This window comes from Hyla sarda, chromosome 1, assembly GCF_029499605.1.
Source record: "Hyla sarda isolate aHylSar1 chromosome 1, aHylSar1.hap1, whole genome shotgun sequence".
NCBI lineage: Eukaryota > Metazoa > Chordata > Amphibia > Anura > Hylidae > Hyla > Hyla sarda.
The window spans coordinates 278,131,249-278,151,985 of NC_079189.1; the positions used below are offsets into that span (position 1 = coordinate 278,131,249).

General features: G+C 43.1%; 1 long non-coding RNA gene across 1 annotated transcript; it reads left to right on the forward strand.

The window, feature by feature from the left end:
• The first annotated feature begins 3,632 nt into the window (after positions 1 to 3,632).
• On the forward strand, positions 3,633 to 20,026 carry LOC130305301 (uncharacterized). Its single transcript, XR_008854904.1, has 4 exons — positions 3,633 to 3,753; positions 3,913 to 4,005; positions 18,336 to 18,521; positions 19,795 to 20,026. It is a non-coding gene; the product is annotated as an uncharacterized LOC130305301 (long non-coding RNA).
• Positions 20,027 to 20,737: the final 711 nt, after the last annotated feature.

Below are 20,737 nucleotides of genomic sequence, written 5' to 3' on the forward strand. Positions count from 1 at the left end.
GTCGACATAGGAGGTCAAGATAGGAGGATGGGATAAGAGGCCGAGATAGGACGGCATAGGAGGTCGAGATAGGAGGACGGGATAGGAGTACAGGATAGGAGGTCGGGATAGGAGGTTGGGATAGGAGTACAGGATAGGAGGTCGAGATATGAGGATGGGATGGGAGGTCGGGAAAGGAGGTCGGGATAGGAGGTCGATATAGGACGACAGGATGGGAGGGCAGGAAAGGAGGTCGGGATAGGAGGTCGAGATATGAGGACGGGATGGAAGGTCGGGAAAGGAGGACGGGATAGGAGGACGAGATAGGAGGTCGGGATAGGAGGTCGGGATAGGAGGACAGGATGGGAGGACGGGATAGTAGGACGGAATAGGAGGTCAGGATAGGAGGTCGAGATAGGAGGTCAAGATAGGAGGTCGAGAAAGGAGGTCGAGATAGGAGGACGGGATAGGAGGTCGGGATAGGAGGAGGGGATAGGAGGTCGGGATAGGAGGTCGAGATAGGAGGTCGAGATAGGAGGACGAGATAGGAGGTCGGGATAGGAGGTCGGGATAGGAGGTCGGGATATGAGGATGGGATATGGGGTTGGGATATGACAACAATATATGAGGACGGGATATGAAGTCAAAAGCTTCCTCCTTTGTTTATTTTCCTCCCCAACAAGGATTAGTGTCACGATTCGGCAGGCTGGAGGTGGATCCTCTGTGTCAGCGAGGGATTGGCGTGGACCGTGTTGGTGGACCGGTTCTAAGATGCTACTGGTATTCACCAGAGCCCGCCGCAAAGCGGGATGGTCTTGCTGCGGCGGTAGCAACCAGGTCGTATCCCCCGGCAACGGCTCAACCTCGCTGACTGCTGAGAAGGCGTGGGACAGAAGGACTAGGCAGAGGCAAGGTCAGACGTAGCAGAAGGTCGGGGCAGGCGGCAAGGTTCGTAGTCAAATGGAATAGCAGAAGGTCTGGAACACAGGCTTTGGACAACACAAAACGCTTTCACTGGCACAAGGCAACAAGATCCGGCAAGGAAGTGCAGGGGAAGTGAGGTAATATAGCCAGGGAGCAGGTGGAAGCTAATTAGGCTGATTGGGCCAGGCACCAATCATTGGTGCTCTGGCCCTTTGAATCTTAGAGAGCTGGCGCGCGCGCCCTAAGGAGCGGAGCCGCGCACGCCAGGACATGACAGCCGGGGGCTGGGACAGGTGTGTGACTTGGGATGCAATTTGCGAGCGGGCGCGTCCCGCTATGCGAATCGCATCCCCGCCGGCAGTGTCAGTGCAGTGCTCCCGGTCAGCGGGTCTGACCGGGGCGCTGCAGAGAGAGAAACGCCGCGAGCGCTCCGGGGAGGAGCGGGGACCCGGAGCACTCGGCGTAACAATTAAGAAGGAAAAATCGGGCAACGCCGGGTACTCAGCTAGTACCTTATAAAATGGTCAGAAATAGGCTTATTGTCAGGCTTATCCTGACAAGTCACCAGAAATGACAGGTATGCTTTAAAGAGATTTATTCCCCGAGGTACCCCTTAACCCCTTAAGGACGCAGGACGTAAATGTACGTCCTGGTGAGGTGGTACTTAACGCACCAGGACGTACATTTACGTCCTAAGCATAACCGCGGGCATCGGAGCGATGCCCGTGTCATGCGCGGCTGATCCCGGCTGCTGATCGCAGCCAGGGACCCGCCGGCAATGGCCGACGCCCGCGATCTCGCGGGCGTCCGCCATTAACCCCTCAGGTGCCGGGATCAATACAGATCCCGGCATCTGCGGCAGTTCGCGATTAAAATGAACGATCGGATCGCCCGCAGCGCTGCTGCGGGGATCCGTTCATTCATAACGCCGCACGGAGGTCCCCTCACCTTCCTCCGTGCGCCTCCCGGCGTCTCCTGCTCTGGTCTGTGATCGAGCAGACCAGAGCAGGAGATGACCGATAATACTGATCTGTTCTATGTCCTATACATAGAACAGATCAGTATTAGCAATCATGGTATTGCTATGAATAGTCCCCTATGGGGACTATTCAAGTGTAAAAAAAAAATGTAAAAAAATGTAAAAGTAAAAGTAAAAAAAAAATGAAAAATCCCCTCCCCCAATAAAAAAGTAAAACGTCCGTTTTTTCCTATTTTACCCCCAAAAAGCGTAAAAAACATTTTTTATAGACATATTTGGTATCGCCGCGTGCGTAACTGTCCGAACTATTAAAATAAAATGTTAATGATCCCGTACGGTGAACGGCGTGAACGAAAAGAAATAAAAAAAGTCCAAAATTCCTACTTTTTTAATACATTTTATTAAAAAAAAATTATAAAAAATGTATTAAAAGTTTTTTATATGCAAAAGTGGTATCAAAAAAAATTACAGATCATGGCGCAAAAAATGAGCCCCCATACCGCCGCTTATACGGAAAAATAAAAAAGTTATAGGTCATCAAAATAAAGGGATTATAAACGTACTAATTTGGTTAAAAAGTTTGTGATTTTTTTTAAGCACAACAATAATATAAAAGTATATAATAATGGGTATCATTTTAATCGTATTGACCCTCAGAATAAAGAACACATGTCATTTTTACCAGAAATTGTACGGCGTGAAAACAAAACCTTCCAAAATTAGCAAAATTGCGTTTTTCGTTTTAATTTCCCCACAAAAATAGTGTTTTTTGGTTGCGTCATACATTTTATGATATAATGAGTGATGTCATTACAAAGGACAACTGGTCGCGCAAAAAACAAGCCCTCATACTAGTCTGTGGATGAAAATATAAAAGAGTTATGATTTTTAGAAGGCGAGGAGGAAAAAATGAAAACGTAAAAATTAAATTGTCTGAGTCCTTAAGGCCAAAATGGGCTGAGTCCTTAAGGGGTTAAAATATTAAAGGGGTATTCCAGGAATCTTTTTTTATTTGACTATGCCACAGGGGCTGTACAGTTAGTGTAGTTCATAATATAGTGTCTGTACCTGTGTGTGACGGTTTTATCACAATTCTTCTGTGATTATCACCCCAATATTTATATTTAACAGCATACAAAATTACTCTCCTGCTTCTATGGGTGTTCTTTTTTCTTCAATTGGAGTTCATTTTGCAACAACTGTAGGCACCCTGATCAGGAAACACTGGTGTTTTGATTGTATTGAAGGGATCACAGTTGTGTATCACAGTTGTGGGTGAGGTGGCTGATGCGTGGGAGGGAGGAAAGTGTCCTCATACTTTCAAGCATGGAACTGTGGGATGTGTAGTTTAGAGAACGAAATTCAACAGGAAATACCCAGTTGTGGCAGGTCCATATTACTAAAATCACTTTTTGGTGGATAACCCTTTAATGACTAATGTCCTTAGTGAAGTTTTAAAAGGTATCGAGGATTACAAAAACATCACCACATCTATCATCAGGTTGCGTGTGATATTTACTTCAAAGGAACTAAGTTACAAATCCACATGTAAGAATGATAGACATGACACTATGGGGGGGATTTATCAAAACCTGTTGCCCATAGCAACCATTTAGATTGCTTCTTTCATTTTGCAGAGGCCTTGTTAAAAATGAAAGAAGCAATCTGATTGGTTGCTATGGGCAACTGGGCAACTTTTCCTCTGCACAGGTTTTGATAAATCTCCCCCAATGAGTGTAGTTGTATCTGAAAAAAAACTGCTATGTTTTTCTAATTTTATTACTTTGATTCCTGAATGGAGTGAAATGTGGAATTTCTCTTTTTATTTTCCAGGACGGTTGAGAAAATATTCTGCAGTGACATATACTCAAGTATGTTTAGTGATAAAGAATAGAGATGCAACATATACTTATGGCACATGACTACTTTTATCTATGATGATTTTGTTTTGCTGTTAGACTTATAACTTGTAAAGAATCAGCTTAGCACAGAACTAGTTAACATTGAATTTGAAATCTTCTCTGTCATAGTCCTTGCAGGGTATTACATCATTGGGAATGATGTGCGCACTGTCACGCGCTGGTGTCTCCAGAATCTTATAAACAAAGGAGATGTTTGTGAGGGTGAGTGCCTGTGAAATACACATAAAAGAATTCAGATATGAAAAAGCAGCATTATGTAAAGACAATAAAGTACCGTAGAATGTACAGAGAGAAAATACATACGAGACCAAACACTATACTTTCTACCACTTTTACTACAAGAACAGCATTTTTCTGTTAGAAACTAGCAGCAAGCTGAGTTTTTAGCTGGGGTGGGACATTTTAATAAACAGCAAATATTAAAGATTCCCCTGGCCTTACTGTTGTCTACACAGATGTGACAAGCTGTACTTATGGTTTAATATTTCTTTACACTTTAGCCTTTGACCAACCAAAAGTAAAACAATGTGTTATTGATCTGTGCTGCATAGCATCGTTCTTGGCATGTTTAATGGGTTCTCTATCGTTTGACATTAGCTTTTATGCATCTCACCCCCATTCCTCAAATTATCCTATGGAAAAATCCCTAATGGGGTTTTCCCAATCAATGGGGTATTCCTATCTGAGACATTTATCGACAAAGCTTAGTATATAGTGCTACACTCCTTAAAGAGGTACTCCAGTGAAAAACAAATTTTTTTTTTTTTAAATCAACTGGTGCCAGAAAGTTAAACAGATTTGTAAATTACTTCTATTAACCTCCTAGTGACCCATGACGTACCGGCATGTCCTTATCCTCTCCCGTTTTATAACGCGGGGCCACGGCATAGCACCTAGCAACGGCCGGGACCCGTGGCTAATAGCACGCGGCACTGATCACGGTGCCGCGTGCTATTAACTCTTTAGATGCGGCATTCAAAGTTGATCGCTGCGTCTACAGTGAAACTAAACTAATGCCGGTTAGCTCAGGGGGCTGTTCGGGATTGCCACGGGATCCCGAACAGCTATAGGACATGAGGAGGGTCCCCTTACCTGCCTCCTGGTATCCGATTGCCGAAGATCCAGGCATGAGCAGTCAAGCAGCAGAATCATCAATTAATGGTTTCCTATGAGAAACCACTGATCAATGTAAAAGATCAGTGTGTGCAGTGTTATAGCCCCCTATGGGAGCTATAACATTGCAAAATAAAAGTGAAAAAAAAGTTAATAAAGATCATTTAATGGCGGTGCTCGGCCGGTCAGCGTGTTTCTCGGCGGCGTCTGACGTCAGCAGTCAGCTGATTGCTGGTCAGCTGACTGTTTTGTTGTAAATGCTTGTTTTAAGCAGACATTAGAGTCTTTTTCTTTTCCAATAGGGTTAATCAGCAAACGGTCAGCATACGGTCAGTAATCCTAGGTGGATATAGGGCAATTCTTTCATTCCTGAGGCATTAATGTGAATAAGTCCTCATAGATATTAGCGGGTAGAAGACGCACCAGGATAGGTACTAAGTGTGAATACAGTTCAGTGGGATCCGGCTTCCAAATCAAACACCAGACGCGTTTCGGGGTATAGCAAATTAACACCCCTTCTTCAGTGGTGTAACATGCTGACCGGTCGAGCACCGCCATCCTCGGAGCTTGCTGAGGGAGACGTGGCCGTACATCGCCACCCCAGCTCGAGCGTGACACAGCCAGCTAGACCGTAGGAGCGGTGAGTGGCACGAAAGTGCCAACAATTTCATTTACAGCTATCACGCTCCATATCAATACAGCAATTATAGAGAGTACAGCATACGGAAACACTGATACAGTATAGCTAATACCATCTTTAAGTGGATATAATTGGCAAAAAAGAAAGACTGTTTCAATATATGCGGGACATATGAATGTGGCCACTATTCACACAGGACTATATTAAGACCGCGATTTATTTATTTACAGGATAGAACATATGGTTATCACTGGAAACCACAGTTGTTTGATACCATCAGCACCATATTCTGTATTTTTTTGTACTTCATTTGCAGGTTTCACACTGCATTTATATTTGTATTTGTAGGTTGTATTTTTATTTGCAGGTTGTTCCTTTCATTATAGGACAATTTACTCCGTTATAGGGGATACAATGTCTTTAGGTTTTATTTGAGCCATTGTGTTTTTTCCATTCCTTGTGTGAATTGGTGACCATACGGTTACTTATTGATATTACTAACATATTGGTTTTACCAAGCAATTTAGTGGCATCCGTTTTTTAGGTGCCTACGTGGGGCCCCACGTAAGGCACATTATTAATATTTCTTAAATTGTATTTTAATTGTCACTTGATATCCATATCTCATGTTCATATATTGAGGTACATATAATAAATTTGTATTTTTTGGTATATCTTATTGATTTCCTTTCTTGGCATTTCCAGACTGTTACCATATAACTCTTTGAAGAATTAGTGTACTGAGGACTGGTATATTTTCTTTTCTTTGATTCAACTCCTTTTTTCCTCTTTTGGGTGAGAGGTATCCAGTTAACCTCGTACATTTTATGTTGTAGAGCTACGCATCCACATTTCTATAATTTACAAATCTGTTCAACTTTCTGGCACCAGTTGATTTTAAAAAAAAAAGTTTTCCACAGGAGTACCTCTTTAAAGGGGTACTCTGGTGGAAAACTTTTTTTTTTTTATCTACTGGTGCCAGAAAGTTAAAAAGATTTGTAAATTACTTCTATTAAAAATTCTTAATCCTTCCAGTACTTCTTAGTGGCTGTATGATCCACAGGAAGTTCTTTTCTTTTTGGATTTCTTTTCTGTCACGACCACAGTGCTCTCTGCTGACACTTCTGTCCATGTCAGGAACTGTCCAGAGCAGGAGAAAATCCATATAGCAAACATATACTCCTCTGGACAGTTCCTAAAATGGACAGAGTTGTCAGCAGAGAGCACTGTGGTTGTGACAGAAAAGAAATCCAAAAAGAAAATAATTTTCTCTGTAGTATACAGCCGCTAAGTAAGTAAGTACTGGAAGGATTAAGATTTTTTAATAGAAGTAATTTATAAATCTGTTTAACTTTCTGGCACCAGTTGATTTAAAAAAAAAAAAAAAAAATTACTCCGGAGTACCCCTTTAAGCAACTTTTATTAACCACAATGGTAGTCATGCAAATACGAGTGTAAAACAGCCCAGCTGAATTTTTTTAATCAGTCTTGTAATGGGAAAAACATCATATCAATCAAAAATGTACATCCGTCAAAAAATGCACGTACTATGTTGAAACAAAGCCACAAAGCTGCGTTAACAAACAATGAAGCACAATAAAAAATCAGCAGTTTATGTGTTTTAAACAAAGAATAAATAAAACAACATAACACACAGCATATTGTGGCAGTTTTCCAATTCAGTTTTTAGTTTTTCTATTAGTTTATTATGACAGTTTTTCCAATAAATTTTAATGCTAAAGCCAGAAGTAGACTTAAAAGGAAGGGTAAATATACAGAAAGGACTATTACCTCTCCTTTCTGCTGGATCCACCTATGGGTTTTAGTGAAAAAACTGAACTGGAGTGACACCCCACTGAAGGGTTTTCCCACAAGGAAGTTGGTCAATTTAGATTTGTATCCCATACATGTTTGCAGTGTCCCACTACCAGTGCATGCAAAGATTTCTGCCTACACAAGCAACCCCCCCTCCAGCCACCGTCCATCCCCCCCCTAAGGTGTGTGTGCTTAACCCCTTCATGACACAGCAAGTTTTTTTTTTCTGGCTCACACTTTTTTTCCTCTTTATCTTCTAAGACTCATAACTTTTTGACTTTTCGACTGACAAACTTGTATTAAGGCTTTTTTCTGCGTGACGAGTTTTACTTTTCACTGATGCACTTATAATTTTTTTTTTCATACAATGTATTACAAAGCCAGAAAAAAATTATATGTAGGGTAAAATTAAGAAAAATATGGAATTGCACAATTTTGTAGGGTAACATATGGTAAATCTGTGAAAATTGTGTATATACAATGTATATACTGTGTACGTGTTTCCTCAAATCTGGGCTTATATATTGTATTAAATACTAGAATAAATATGGATGGACCATATACATATGTGATGTTGTCTATAAGGATTTTAATGTGTGTATAAAAGTGTGTGTGTGAGTGCGTAAATGTAATGTTTCTATATATATATATATATATATATATATATATATATATATATATATATATATATATGTAAATATGATATTAAAAAGATTGTAGGAGATTCAGTGTGATCATAAAACATTTATTAAATACAGTTATAATCACCTACTCCCGCAGGGCCCTTGAAGGGGGCAGGAATTATTACAGATATATAAGTAAAATATAGGTTAAAATATGAAAATGAAATAAAAATAGTAATAAAAGTAAACCAGCTTATGGTTAAATGTCCAGGATATAAAATAAATCAGCAGCAGTTGGTAGTACGTCGTTGGTGATATAATGGAGTTATACTCCTATGCTCATTAGTGGTACAGTAATAGTTAGTATTTTACCACCGTTGGTGATATAATGGAGTTATACTCCGATGTTCATTGGTGGTACAGTAATAGTTAGTATTTTACCACCGTTGGTGATATCATGGAGTTATATCCCTATGCTCATTGGTGGTACAGTAATAGTTAGTATTTTACCACCGTTGGTGATATAATGGAGTTATACTCCTATGCTCATTGGTGGTACAGTAATAGTTAGTATTTTACCACCGTTGTGATATATTGGAGTTATACTCCTATGCTCATTGGTGGTACAGTAATAGTTAGTATTTTACCACAGTTGGTGATATAATGGAGTTATACTCCTATGCTCATTGGTGGTACAGTAATAGTTAGTATTTTACCACCGTTGGTGATATAATGGAGTTATACTCCTATGTTCATTGGTGGTACAGTAATAGTTAGTATTTTACCACCGTTGGTGATATATTGGAGTTATACTCCTATGTTCATTGGTGGTACAGTAATAGTATTTTACCACCATTGGTGATATAATGGAGTTATACTCCTATGCTCATTGGTGGTACAGTAATAGTTAGTATTTTACCACCGTTGGTGATATATTGGATTTATACTCCTATGTTCCTTGGTGGTACAGTAAGAGTATTTTACCACCGTTGGTGATATAATGCAGTTATACTCCTATGCTCATTGGTGGTACAGTAATAGTATTTTACCACATTTGGTGATATAATGGAGTTATACTCCTATGCTCATTGGTGGTACAGTATAGTTAGTATTTTACCACCGTTGGTGATATAATGGAGTTATACTCCTATGTTCATTGGTGGTACAGTAATAGTTAGTATTTTACCACCGTTGGTGATATATTGGAGTTATACTCCTATGTTCATTGGTGGTACAGTAATAGTATTTTACCACAGTTGGTGATATAATGGAGTTATACTCCTATGCTCATTGGTGGTACAGTAATAGTTAGTATTTTACCACCGTTGGTGATATAATGGAGTTATACTCCTATGCTCATTGGTGGTACAGTAATAGTTAGTATTTTACCACCGTTGATGATATATTGGAGTTATACTCCTATGTTCATTGGTGGTACAGTAATAGTTAGTATTTTACCACCGTTGGTGATATATTGGAGTTATATTCCTATGTTCATTGGTGGTACAGTAATAGTATTTTACCACAGTTGGTGATATAATGGAGTTATACTCCTATGTTCCTTGGTGGTACAGTAATAGTATTTTACCACCGTTGGTGATATAATGCAGTTATACTCCTATGCTCATTGGTGGTACAGTAATAGTTAGTATTTTACCACCGTTGTGATATATTGGAGTTATACTCCTATGCTCATTGGTGGTACAGTAATAGTATTTTACCACAGTTGGTGATATAATGGAGTTATACTCCTATGCTCATTGGTGGTACAGTAATAGTTAGTATTTTACCACCGTTGTGATATAATGCAGTTATACTCCTATGTTCATTGGTGGTACAGTAATAGTTAGTATTTTACCACCGTTGGTGGTATATTGGAGTTATACTCCTATGTTCATTGGTGGTACAGTAATAGTTATTATTTTACCACCGTTGGTGATATAATGGAGTTATACTCCTATGCTCATTGGTGGTACAGTAATAGTTAGTATTTTACCACCGTTGGTGGTATATTGGAGTTATACTCCTATGTTCATTGGTGGTACAGTAATAGTTAGTATTTTACCACCGTTGGTGATATCATGGAGTTATATCCCTATGCTCATTGGTGGTACAGTAATAGTTAGTATTTTACCACCGTTGGTGATATAATGGAGTTATACTCCTATGCTCATTGGTGGTACAGTAATAGTTAGTATTTTACCACCGTTGTGATATATTGGAGTTATACTCCTATGCTCATTGGTGGTACAGTAATAGTTAGTATTTTACCACAGTTGGTGATATAATGGAGTTATACTCCTATGCTCATTGGTGGTACAGTAATAGTTAGTATTTTACCACCGTTGGTGATATAATGGAGTTATACTCCTATGTTCATTGGTGGTACAGTAATAGTTAGTATTTTACCACCGTTGGTGATATATTGGAGTTATACTCCTATGTTCATTGGTGGTACAGTAATAGTATTTTACCACCATTGGTGATATAATGGAGTTATACTCCTATGCTCATTGGTGGTACAGTAATAGTTAGTATTTTACCACCGTTGGTGATATATTGGATTTATACTCCTATGTTCCTTGGTGGTACAGTAAGAGTATTTTACCACCGTTGGTGATATAATGCAGTTATACTCCTATGCTCATTGGTGGTACAGTAATAGTATTTTACCACATTTGGTGATATAATGGAGTTATACTCCTATGCTCATTGGTGGTACAGTATAGTTAGTATTTTACCACCGTTGGTGATATAATGGAGTTATACTCCTATGTTCATTGGTGGTACAGTAATAGTTAGTATTTTACCACCGTTGGTGATATATTGGAGTTATACTCCTATGTTCATTGGTGGTACAGTAATAGTATTTTACCACAGTTGGTGATATAATGGAGTTATACTCCTATGCTCATTGGTGGTACAGTAATAGTTAGTATTTTACCACCGTTGGTGATATAATGGAGTTATACTCCTATGCTCATTGGTGGTACAGTAATAGTTAGTATTTTACCACCGTTGATGATATATTGGAGTTATACTCCTATGTTCATTGGTGGTACAGTAATAGTTAGTATTTTACCACCGTTGGTGATATATTGGAGTTATATTCCTATGTTCATTGGTGGTACAGTAATAGTATTTTACCACAGTTGGTGATATAATGGAGTTATACTCCTATGTTCCTTGGTGGTACAGTAATAGTATTTTACCACCGTTGGTGATATAATGCAGTTATACTCCTATGCTCATTGGTGGTACAGTAATAGTTAGTATTTTACCACCGTTGTGATATATTGGAGTTATACTCCTATGCTCATTGGTGGTACAGTAATAGTATTTTACCACAGTTGGTGATATAATGGAGTTATACTCCTATGCTCATTGGTGGTACAGTAATAGTTAGTATTTTACCACCGTTGTGATATAATGCAGTTATACTCCTATGTTCATTGGTGGTACAGTAATAGTTAGTATTTTACCACCGTTGGTGGTATATTGGAGTTATACTCCTATGTTCATTGGTGGTACAGTAATAGTTATTATTTTACCACCGTTGGTGATATAATGGAGTTATACTCCTATGCTCATTGGTGGTACAGTAATAGTTAGTATTTTACCACCGTTGGTGGTATATTGGAGTTATACTCCTATGTTCATTGGTGGTACAGTAATAGTTAGTATTTTACCACCGTTGGTGATATATTGGAGTTATACTCCTATGCTCATTGGTGGTACAGTAATAGTATTTTACCACAGTTGGTGATATAATGGAGTTATACTCCTATGCTCATTGGTGGTACAGTAATAGTTAGTATTTTACCACCGTTGGTGGTATATTGGAGTTATACTCCTATGTTCATTGGTGGTACAGTAATAGTTAGTATTTTACCACCGTTGGTGATATATTGGAGTTATACTCCTATGTTCATTGGTGGTACAGTAATAGTTAGTATTTTACCACCGTTGGTGATATATTGGAGTTATATTCATATGTTCATTGGTGGTACAGTAATAGTATTTTACCACAGTTGGTGATATAATGGAGTTATACTCCTATGCTCATTGGTGGTACAGTAATAGTTAGTATTTTACCACCGTTGGTGATATATTGGAGTTATACTCCTATGTTCATTGGTGGTACAGTAATAGTTAGTATTTTACCACCATTGGTTATATATTTGAGTTATACTCCTATGTTCATTGGTGGTACAGTAATAGTTAGTATTTTACCACCATTGGTGATATATTGGAGTTATATTCCTATGTTCATTGGTGGTAAAGTAATAGTATTTTACCACCGTTGGTGATATAATGCAGTTATACTCCTATGTTCATTGGTGGTACAGTAATAGTATTTTACCACCGTTGGTGATATAATGCAGTTATACTTCTATGTTCATTGGTGGTACAGTAATAGTATTTTACCACCGTTGGTGATATAATGCAGTTATACTCCTATGTTCATTGGTGGTACAGTAATACTATTTTACCACCGTTGGTGATATAATGGAGTTATACTCCTATGCTCATTGGTGGTACAGTAATAGTTAGTATTTTACCACCGTTGGTGATATATTGGAGTTATACTCCTATGTTCATTGGTGGTACAGTAATAGTTAGTATTTTACCACCATTGGTTATATATTTGAGTTATACTCCTATGTTCATTGGTGGTACAGTAATAGTTAGTATTTTACCACCATTGGTGATATATTGGAGTTATATTCCTATGTTCATTGGTGGTAAAGTAATAGTATTTTACCACCGTTGGTGATATAATGCAGTTATACTCCTATGTTCATTGGTGGTACAGTAATAGTATTTTACCACCGTTGGTGATATAATGCAGTTATACTTCTATGTTCATTGGTGGTACAGTAATAGTATTTTACCACCGTTGGTGATATAATGCAGTTATACTCCTATGTTCATTGGTGGTACAGTAATACTATTTTACCACCGTTGGTGATATAATGCAGTTATACTCCTATGTTCATTGGTAGTACAGTAGGTTAGCAATATGCAATGGTGCACAGCACCACTTACCTGACCTCCAGGCGGTGTCCCTATGCACACTGACGGGCTGGCTCGGCTAGCGTCCGGCACAGTTGTATGTGCCCGTCTGGAGGGAAAGCCGCACTTCTCTGCGTGGTCCTGTGGTGCCGGACTGGCCCGGCCGATGTAAAATGTCTGGGCTTCAACAGGTGACTGTGGGAGTGATGATGTAAGAGAGGTCGGCAGTGGATGCTGGCGTCCTGTGTAGAAGCGCACGTAAGAGTGCTGATGTCCTGTGTTGCTGCGCATGTAACAGTGGGTCGCTCACTCGGGGCCTCCAGCAGTTGCAAGTTGGTTTGTAAAGATCCTGGTTTCTATGGTGGTGAGTATGGTATAATAGATTGCTGGTATATGTAGAGGCTAGACGCGTTTCGGGATGTTCATCTGTCTCTTTTTCAATAGCTGTGGTAAATCTGACATACTAACTTTAATTAATGGGTCAGTAGTAGGGATCGACCGATTATCAGTTTGGCCGATATTATCGGCCGATATTCACGATTTTGGACGTTATAAGTATCGGCATTTACCTTGCCGATAAGCCGATAATGCCCCGCACCGCACCCCCCACACCGCGCCGCACCCCCCCCACCGCACCCCAACCGCACCGCCCCGGCCAGAGACCACTGTCGCCGCTGCCCCATTGCCTCCCCCATCCCCGGTTTTATAATTACCTGTTCCCTGGGCCCGGGCTACTTCTGGCTCCTGCGGCATCCTTACCTTGTGCGCTGCGCAATGACGAGTGACGTCCTCAACGCGATGTCACCGTCAGTGCGCACAGTGACAGCTCAGGAGGACGCCACCGCAGCTAGAAGGGAACGGGTAATTATAAAACCGGGAAAGGGGGAGGCAATGGGGCAGCAGCGGTCTCTGGCCGGGGCGGTGCGGTGGGGGGTGCAGTGCGGCGCGGTGCGGTGGGGGGGGGGGGCGGTATCGTTGGCGGTGGTGGTAGGAATCAGGAGGACCCCAGGACAGGCAGGGGGAGAGAAGCGGGTGGCGGCGGCGGTCTCTGGCACTGCAAAAGCCGCTGCAGTTCATTGATTTAAAGCACCCACTTTAAGTCAATGATCTGCAGCGGTGTCGCCGGGGGTGGGGGGATAAATAGCCGATAACTTATACCGGAATATCGGTATAAGTTATCGGCTATCAGCCCTAACCTCCACAGAGTATCGGTATCGGCCCTAAAAAATCGATATTGGTCGATCCCTAGTAGGATTCCAATGATACCAAACTTAAATATTTTTGTTTTGTTTTATAGTTAAAAAAAATTGGAAACTTGAAAAACAAAAACAAAAACCATGTTCTCACCCCTATAACTTTTTTCCCACCTACAGAGCTGTTTGAGGGTTATATTTAAAAAACATTTTTTTTTACTTTCTTTCCACCCTAGGGGCATATCATAAACCATCTTTAGATGGCTAATAGATCAATGTAATGCCATTACACTGATCCATGAAATCTTTGCTCGATTGCTAAGGGCGGCCAAAGGCAGCCTTTTGCAATCACAGAGCCAGGGAAGACACAGAGGAAAAGGTAAGGTCTTGGGCTTCCCTAGCAACCCATAGCTCCCTCATGATTTCATCGTGGTGGGGCTATGAGACCACTAGACAGCAGTGAATAGTGGCATTTAATGTTATAATGTCGTGATCTGTATAGATCATGGTATTTAACCAGCTAAATGATGGACAACGGAGCCATCTGCGATGTCCGTCATTACCGCCAGATGTCCGCTGTCCGGTTGCAGCGTCAGCGCCCTCAAGCGGCTGCTTAAGCAGCCTTACACAAGTACCGGGCCTGTCTAATACATGTATTTTATGTGTTGGTTATGGGTCCTCATAACTCTGAGGCATCCACACTGTCACGATTCGGCTTCCAGGTAGTGGATCCTCTGTGTCAGCGAGGGATTGGCGTGGACCGTGCTAGTGGACCGGTTCTAAGAGGCTACTGGTGTTCACCAGAGCCCGCCGCAAAGCGGGATGGTCTTGCTGCGGCAGTAGCAACCAGGTCGTATCCACTAGCAACGGCTCTACCTCGCTGACTGCTGAGAAGGCGTGGGACAGAAGGACTAGGCAGAGGCAAGGTCAGACGTAGCAGAAGGTCGGGGGCAGGCGGCAAGGTTCGTAGTCAAGATGGATAGCAAGGGTTCAGGTAACACAGGCTTTGGACACACTAAACGCTTTCACTGGCACAAGGCAACAAGATCCGGCAGGGGAGTGCAGGGGCAGTGATCAGATATAGTCTGGGAGCAGGTGGGAGCCAATTAAGCTAATTGGGCCAGGCACCAATCATTGGTGCACTGGCCCTTTAAGTCTCAGAGAGCTGGCGCGCGCGCGCCCTAGAGAGCGGAGCCGCGCGCGCCAGCACATGACAGCAGGGGACTGGGACGGGTAAGTGACCTGGGATGCGATTCGCGAGCGGGCGCGTCCCGCTGTGCGAATCGCATCCCCGACGGCCATGACAGTGCAGCGCTCCCGGTCAGCGGGACCGACCGGGGCGCTGCGGGGAGAGAGACGCCGTGAGCGCTCCGGGGAGGAGCGGGGACCCGGAGCGCTAGGCGTAACAGTACCCCCCCCCTTAGGTCTCCCCTTTTCTTTGTCCGGTAACTGCCTCCCCTGGGATGAGGACACCGGGAAAGAATGGAGGGTTTCCTCAACGGCAGGCAGCACAGCAGGAGTGGGAATGGGGAGGGAGGGCAGAGGGCAAAGCCTGGCACGGGGCAGTGTGACACCAGGACGGGGGCCATGAGGAGGCACTGAGGCTTGCCTGATGGGACTGGGAGGGGGGGAGAGGCACTTCCTATGGCAGGCAGAGTCCCAGTTCTTGATCTCCCCGGTGGTCCAATCAAGGGTGGGAGAATGAAGCCGGAGCCATGGCAGACCGAGGAGGACCTCAGAGGTACAGTTGGGAAGGACGAATAACTCAATCCTTTCGTGGTGGGGTCCAATAGACATCAGGAGGGGTTCTGTGCGGTAACGCACGGTGCAATCCAATCTGACTCCGTTGACCGCGGAAATGTAGAGCGGCTTGAAGAGACGGGTCACCGGGATGCTGAATTTATTCACAAACGACTCCAAAATAAAATTCCCAGAGGCACCAGAGTCCAAGCAGGCCACGGCTGAGAGGGAGGAGTTGGCTGAAGGAGAAATCCGCACGGGCACCGTGAGACGTGGAGAAGCAGACTTAGAACCAAGAGACGCCACACCCACGTGAGCTGGGTGCGTGCGTGCGTTTCCCAGACGTGGAGGACGGATAGGGCAATCCACCAAGAAATGCTCGGTACTGGCACAGTAAAGACAGAGATTTTCTTCCCTACGGCGATTTCTCTCTTCCTGGGTCAGGCGAGACCGATCCACTTGCATGGCCTCCTCGGCGGGAGGCCCAGGCGTAGATTGCAACGGATACTGTGGGAGAGGTGCCCAGAGATCTAAGTCTTTTTCCTGGCGGTGCTCTTGGTGTCGCTCAGAAAAACGCATGTCAATGCGGGTAGCCAAATGGATGAGTTCTTGCAGGTTGGCAGGAATCTCTCGTGCGGCCAGCACATCCTTGATGCGACTGGATAGGCCTTTTTTTAAGGTCGCGCAGAGAGCCTCGTTATTCCATGATAACTCGGAAGCAAGAGTACGAAATTGGATGGCGTACTCGCCCACTGAAGAATTACCCTGGACCAGGTTCAACAGGGCAGTCTCGGCAGAAGAAGCTCGGGCTGGCTCCTCGAAGACACTCCGGACTTCAGCGAAGAAGGACTGGACTGTGGCTGTGGCAGGATCATTGCGGTCCCAGAGCGGTGTGGCCCAAGACAAGGCCTTTCCTGAAAGAAGGCTTACTACGAACGCCACCTTAGACCGTTCTGTAGGAAACAAGTCCGACAACATCTCCATATGCAGGGAACACTGAGACAAAAATCCACGGCAGAGTTTAGAGTCCCCATCAAATTTGTCCGGCAGGGACAAGCGGAGGCTAGGAGCGGCCACTCGCTGCGGAGGAGGTGCAGGAGCTGGCGGAGGAGATGGTTGCTGCTGTAGCAGAGGCAGAAGTTGCTGTAACGTGGCGGTCAACTGCGACAGCTGCTGTCCTTGTTGGGCAATTTGCTGCGATTGCTGAGCGACCACCGTGGTAAGGTCAGCGAGACTTGGCAGCGGCACCTCAGCGGGATCCATGGCCGGATCTACTGTCACGATTCGGCTTCCAGGTAGTGGATCCTCTGTGTCAGCGAGGGATTGGCGTGGACCATGCTAGTGGACCGGTTCTAAGAGGCTACTGGTGTTCACCAGAGCCCGCCGCAAAGCGGGATGGTCTTGCTGCGGCAGTAGCAACCAGGTCGTATCCACTAGCAACGGCTCTACCTCGCTGACTGCTGAGAAGGCGTGGGACAGAATGACTAGGCAGAGGCAAGGTCAGACGTAGCAGAAGGTCGGGGGCAGGCGGCAAGGTTCGTAGTCAAGATGGATAGCAAGGGTTCAGGTAACACAGGCTTTGGACACACTAAACGCTTTCACTGGCACAAGGCAACAAGATCCGGCAGGGGAGTGCAGGGGCAGTGATCAGATATAGTCTGGGAGCAGGTGGGAGCCAATTAAGCTAATTGGGCCAGGCACCAATCATTGGTGCACTGGCCCTTTAAGTCTCAGAGAGCTTGCGCGCGCGCGCCCTAGAGAGCGGAGCCGCGCGCGCCAGCACATGACAGCAGGGGACCGGGACGGGTAAGTGACCTGGGATGCGATTCGCGAGCGGGCGCGTCCCGCTGTGCGAATCGCATCCCCGACGGCCATGACAGTGCAGCGCTCCCGGTCAGCGGGACCGACCGGGGCGCTGCGGGGAGAGAGACGCCGTGAGCGCTCCGGGGAGGAGCGGGGACCCGGAGCGCTAGGCGTAACACACACATCCCCTATAAAAGTGTGTCACCCCCAGATCTCTCCATAACCGTGTGTCACTTATAGATTCCTCTTTAACAGTACATCATTCACGGATCCCCCATACAAGGTGTCATTTATAGATTATTGTGTGTGTCATCCACAGCATTGCCCATAACAGTATGCCATCTATAGATCCCTCTATAACAGCGCATCCACTGATCCCCCCCATAATAATGAGACATCCACAGATCCATTTTAACAATGTGTCATCCACAGATACCCCTCTATAACAGGGCATCATCCACAGATCTCCATAAAAGTGTGTCATCCATAGACCTCCATAACGTGTGTCACCCTGAGACCTTTACATTGTATATATTTACATTTTAGCAAACCCTTGATCTGAATTTTTTCATATTTTCTTCCATCTAGACTTTGGATGCATTTTATGGCCCAGTGCATCTTATAGTCTGAAGAATACAGTACTTCTTTCTACTATACTTTTCCAAAGTGACTTCCAGGGACCCTTAGCAATCTGTGTCTTTGTAGACCTCCAATTGGGCCAGATGACCGTGTCCTGCTGAAAACCATCCTACACTCTGCCATCTACTACCATAGGTATTGTTTTTGTTGGAACTGTTCAAGATGTCTGCCTCCACTATTTGGAAAATGTTCGGTTATGCTATAACACCTGGAATCTTGGTTTCTACTGCACACATAACACCAATAGCCTTCCATATACCACAGGCAAATATATAATCACTAGGTAAGTGTCCCAGGGAATTAAGTCTTTCAACACTTAGGCTAATTGGTAGTGCAGCCCCCTACACACAATTTGTAGTGACTATTATGAGGTTAATCTCATCAGTCCAACCACCTTAGACATCCATTACTTTCCCTGCTCAGGGACGAGTAGGACTAAATGTGTCAGTGGACCCTGTTCTACTACTGTGTCCTCTAAGGGTCACTGCATATATATGATTTTTTTCTATGATTACAAGTCATTTGATTCTTTAATAATGTGATTCAATTTCCCATGAAGAATGTAAAAAAAATGCCATTTGTTTAAACGGGTACGCTATCAGTTTGTAAATATGCCACTATTTTGGACTGTCTGTGGACCCATACAAGTGAATGGTAGTGTAACTCGCGGTGGAGTTTCCGTAGCTAGTTACCAGCACAAGAATGTACCCTTAAAGGGGTGCTCCGGTGGAATTTTTTTTATTTTTTTTTAATCAACTGGTGCCAGAAAGTTAAATAGATTTGTAAATTTCTTCTATTAAAACATCTTAATCCTTCCAGTACTTATTAGCTGCTGAATACTACAGAGATAATTATTTTCTTTTTGGAACACAGAGCTCTCTGGTGACATCACGAGCACAGTGCTCTCTGCTGACATATCTGTCCATTTTAAGAACTGTCCAGAGTAGGAGAATATCCCCATGGCAAACATATGCTGCTCTGGACAGTTCCTACAATGGGCAGAGATGCCTGCAGAGAGCTCTGTGTTCCAAAAATAAAATTAATTTCCTCTGTAGTATTCAGCAGCTAATAAGTACTGGAAGGATTAAGATTTTTTAATAAAAGTAATTTGCAAATCTGTTTATCATTCTGGTACCAGTTGATTTAAGAAAAAAAGTTTCCCCCCGGAGTACCACTTTAATGCCACAAACTAGGTAAAAAAAATATATAGCTGCAGCATGCTTCTTGAAAGACTGCCAGTGACCCCAAAATGCAACACATGTTAAAGAAAAACTCCAGAAAAATTACTGGTATTGCATTTTCCCTATTAACTCCGGGCTACCATCTGGCTTACACCTGGCCTGGCACACAGATTAAGAGTGGAGAATATGCATACCACACATCCTTCATAGTCCTTTTCTTCCTGCAGCCATCAGATCAGAGAAGAGGGGCAAGAGGAGGACTCACAACACCGCAGTCTGCATGGCTGAAACAGCATCAACACCAGGAATCATGCATTGCTATCTGTACTGTGTTTTCTATACCCCCTCCTTTAAACAATGATCATCTGAATTCTTTTAAAAGGTCCTGACCCTTTCCATGCAATAGGACCTGCATGACACATATAATGCATAAGGTTAGTATATGTGTTGTGTGCTACACTTTTGAGTCCAAGTAAATAAATGTGTGTCTATATATATATATATATATATATATATATATATATATATATATATGGAATATGACCCAAACATAGTTATAAGTTGACTGTGTTGGGGCTATTAAAATCAATGGGGCCCATACCTGTCCATGTTTGTATACATAGATGCCTCTGACAGATACTATAGAGCATTCCAGTGGCCCATTGGGTCAAGTTGTAAAAAAATAAATAAAAGTATACTGTTGTATACCATAGCTCAGTCTGCTCTGCTATGCCATACCCCCTTTTTTTTTTTTAAAGGTTTACTTTTACTGTATAGGTTGAAATTTACTGTGTGTGGATTCTTAATACTGTGACGCACTAAGGGGACACCTCAATTTTGTGGAAGCACCAAGGTGGCACTGTTGTTAGCACTAAGCACTATTACTGTATGGGGAAAAAATTGGCTTCCCCACCAAACTAAGTAATCGGAGGAGAAGGGCTTTGGTGAGAGGGATGACCAAGAACCCAATGGTTGATGGCTGAGCTCCAAAGATCCTGTGTGCAGATGCAGGGCCTGACTGGTCATTCGGCACAATGAACATTTGCCAATGGGCTAGGCCGTCTGCAGGGCTGACCGGTCCAGGACTCATTTTACTATAAGCTATTAGTTAATTGTGACGTTCAGCTGATTGACAGAGCGAAGAGCTCTTGGCTTCTTGTCAAGTCAGTC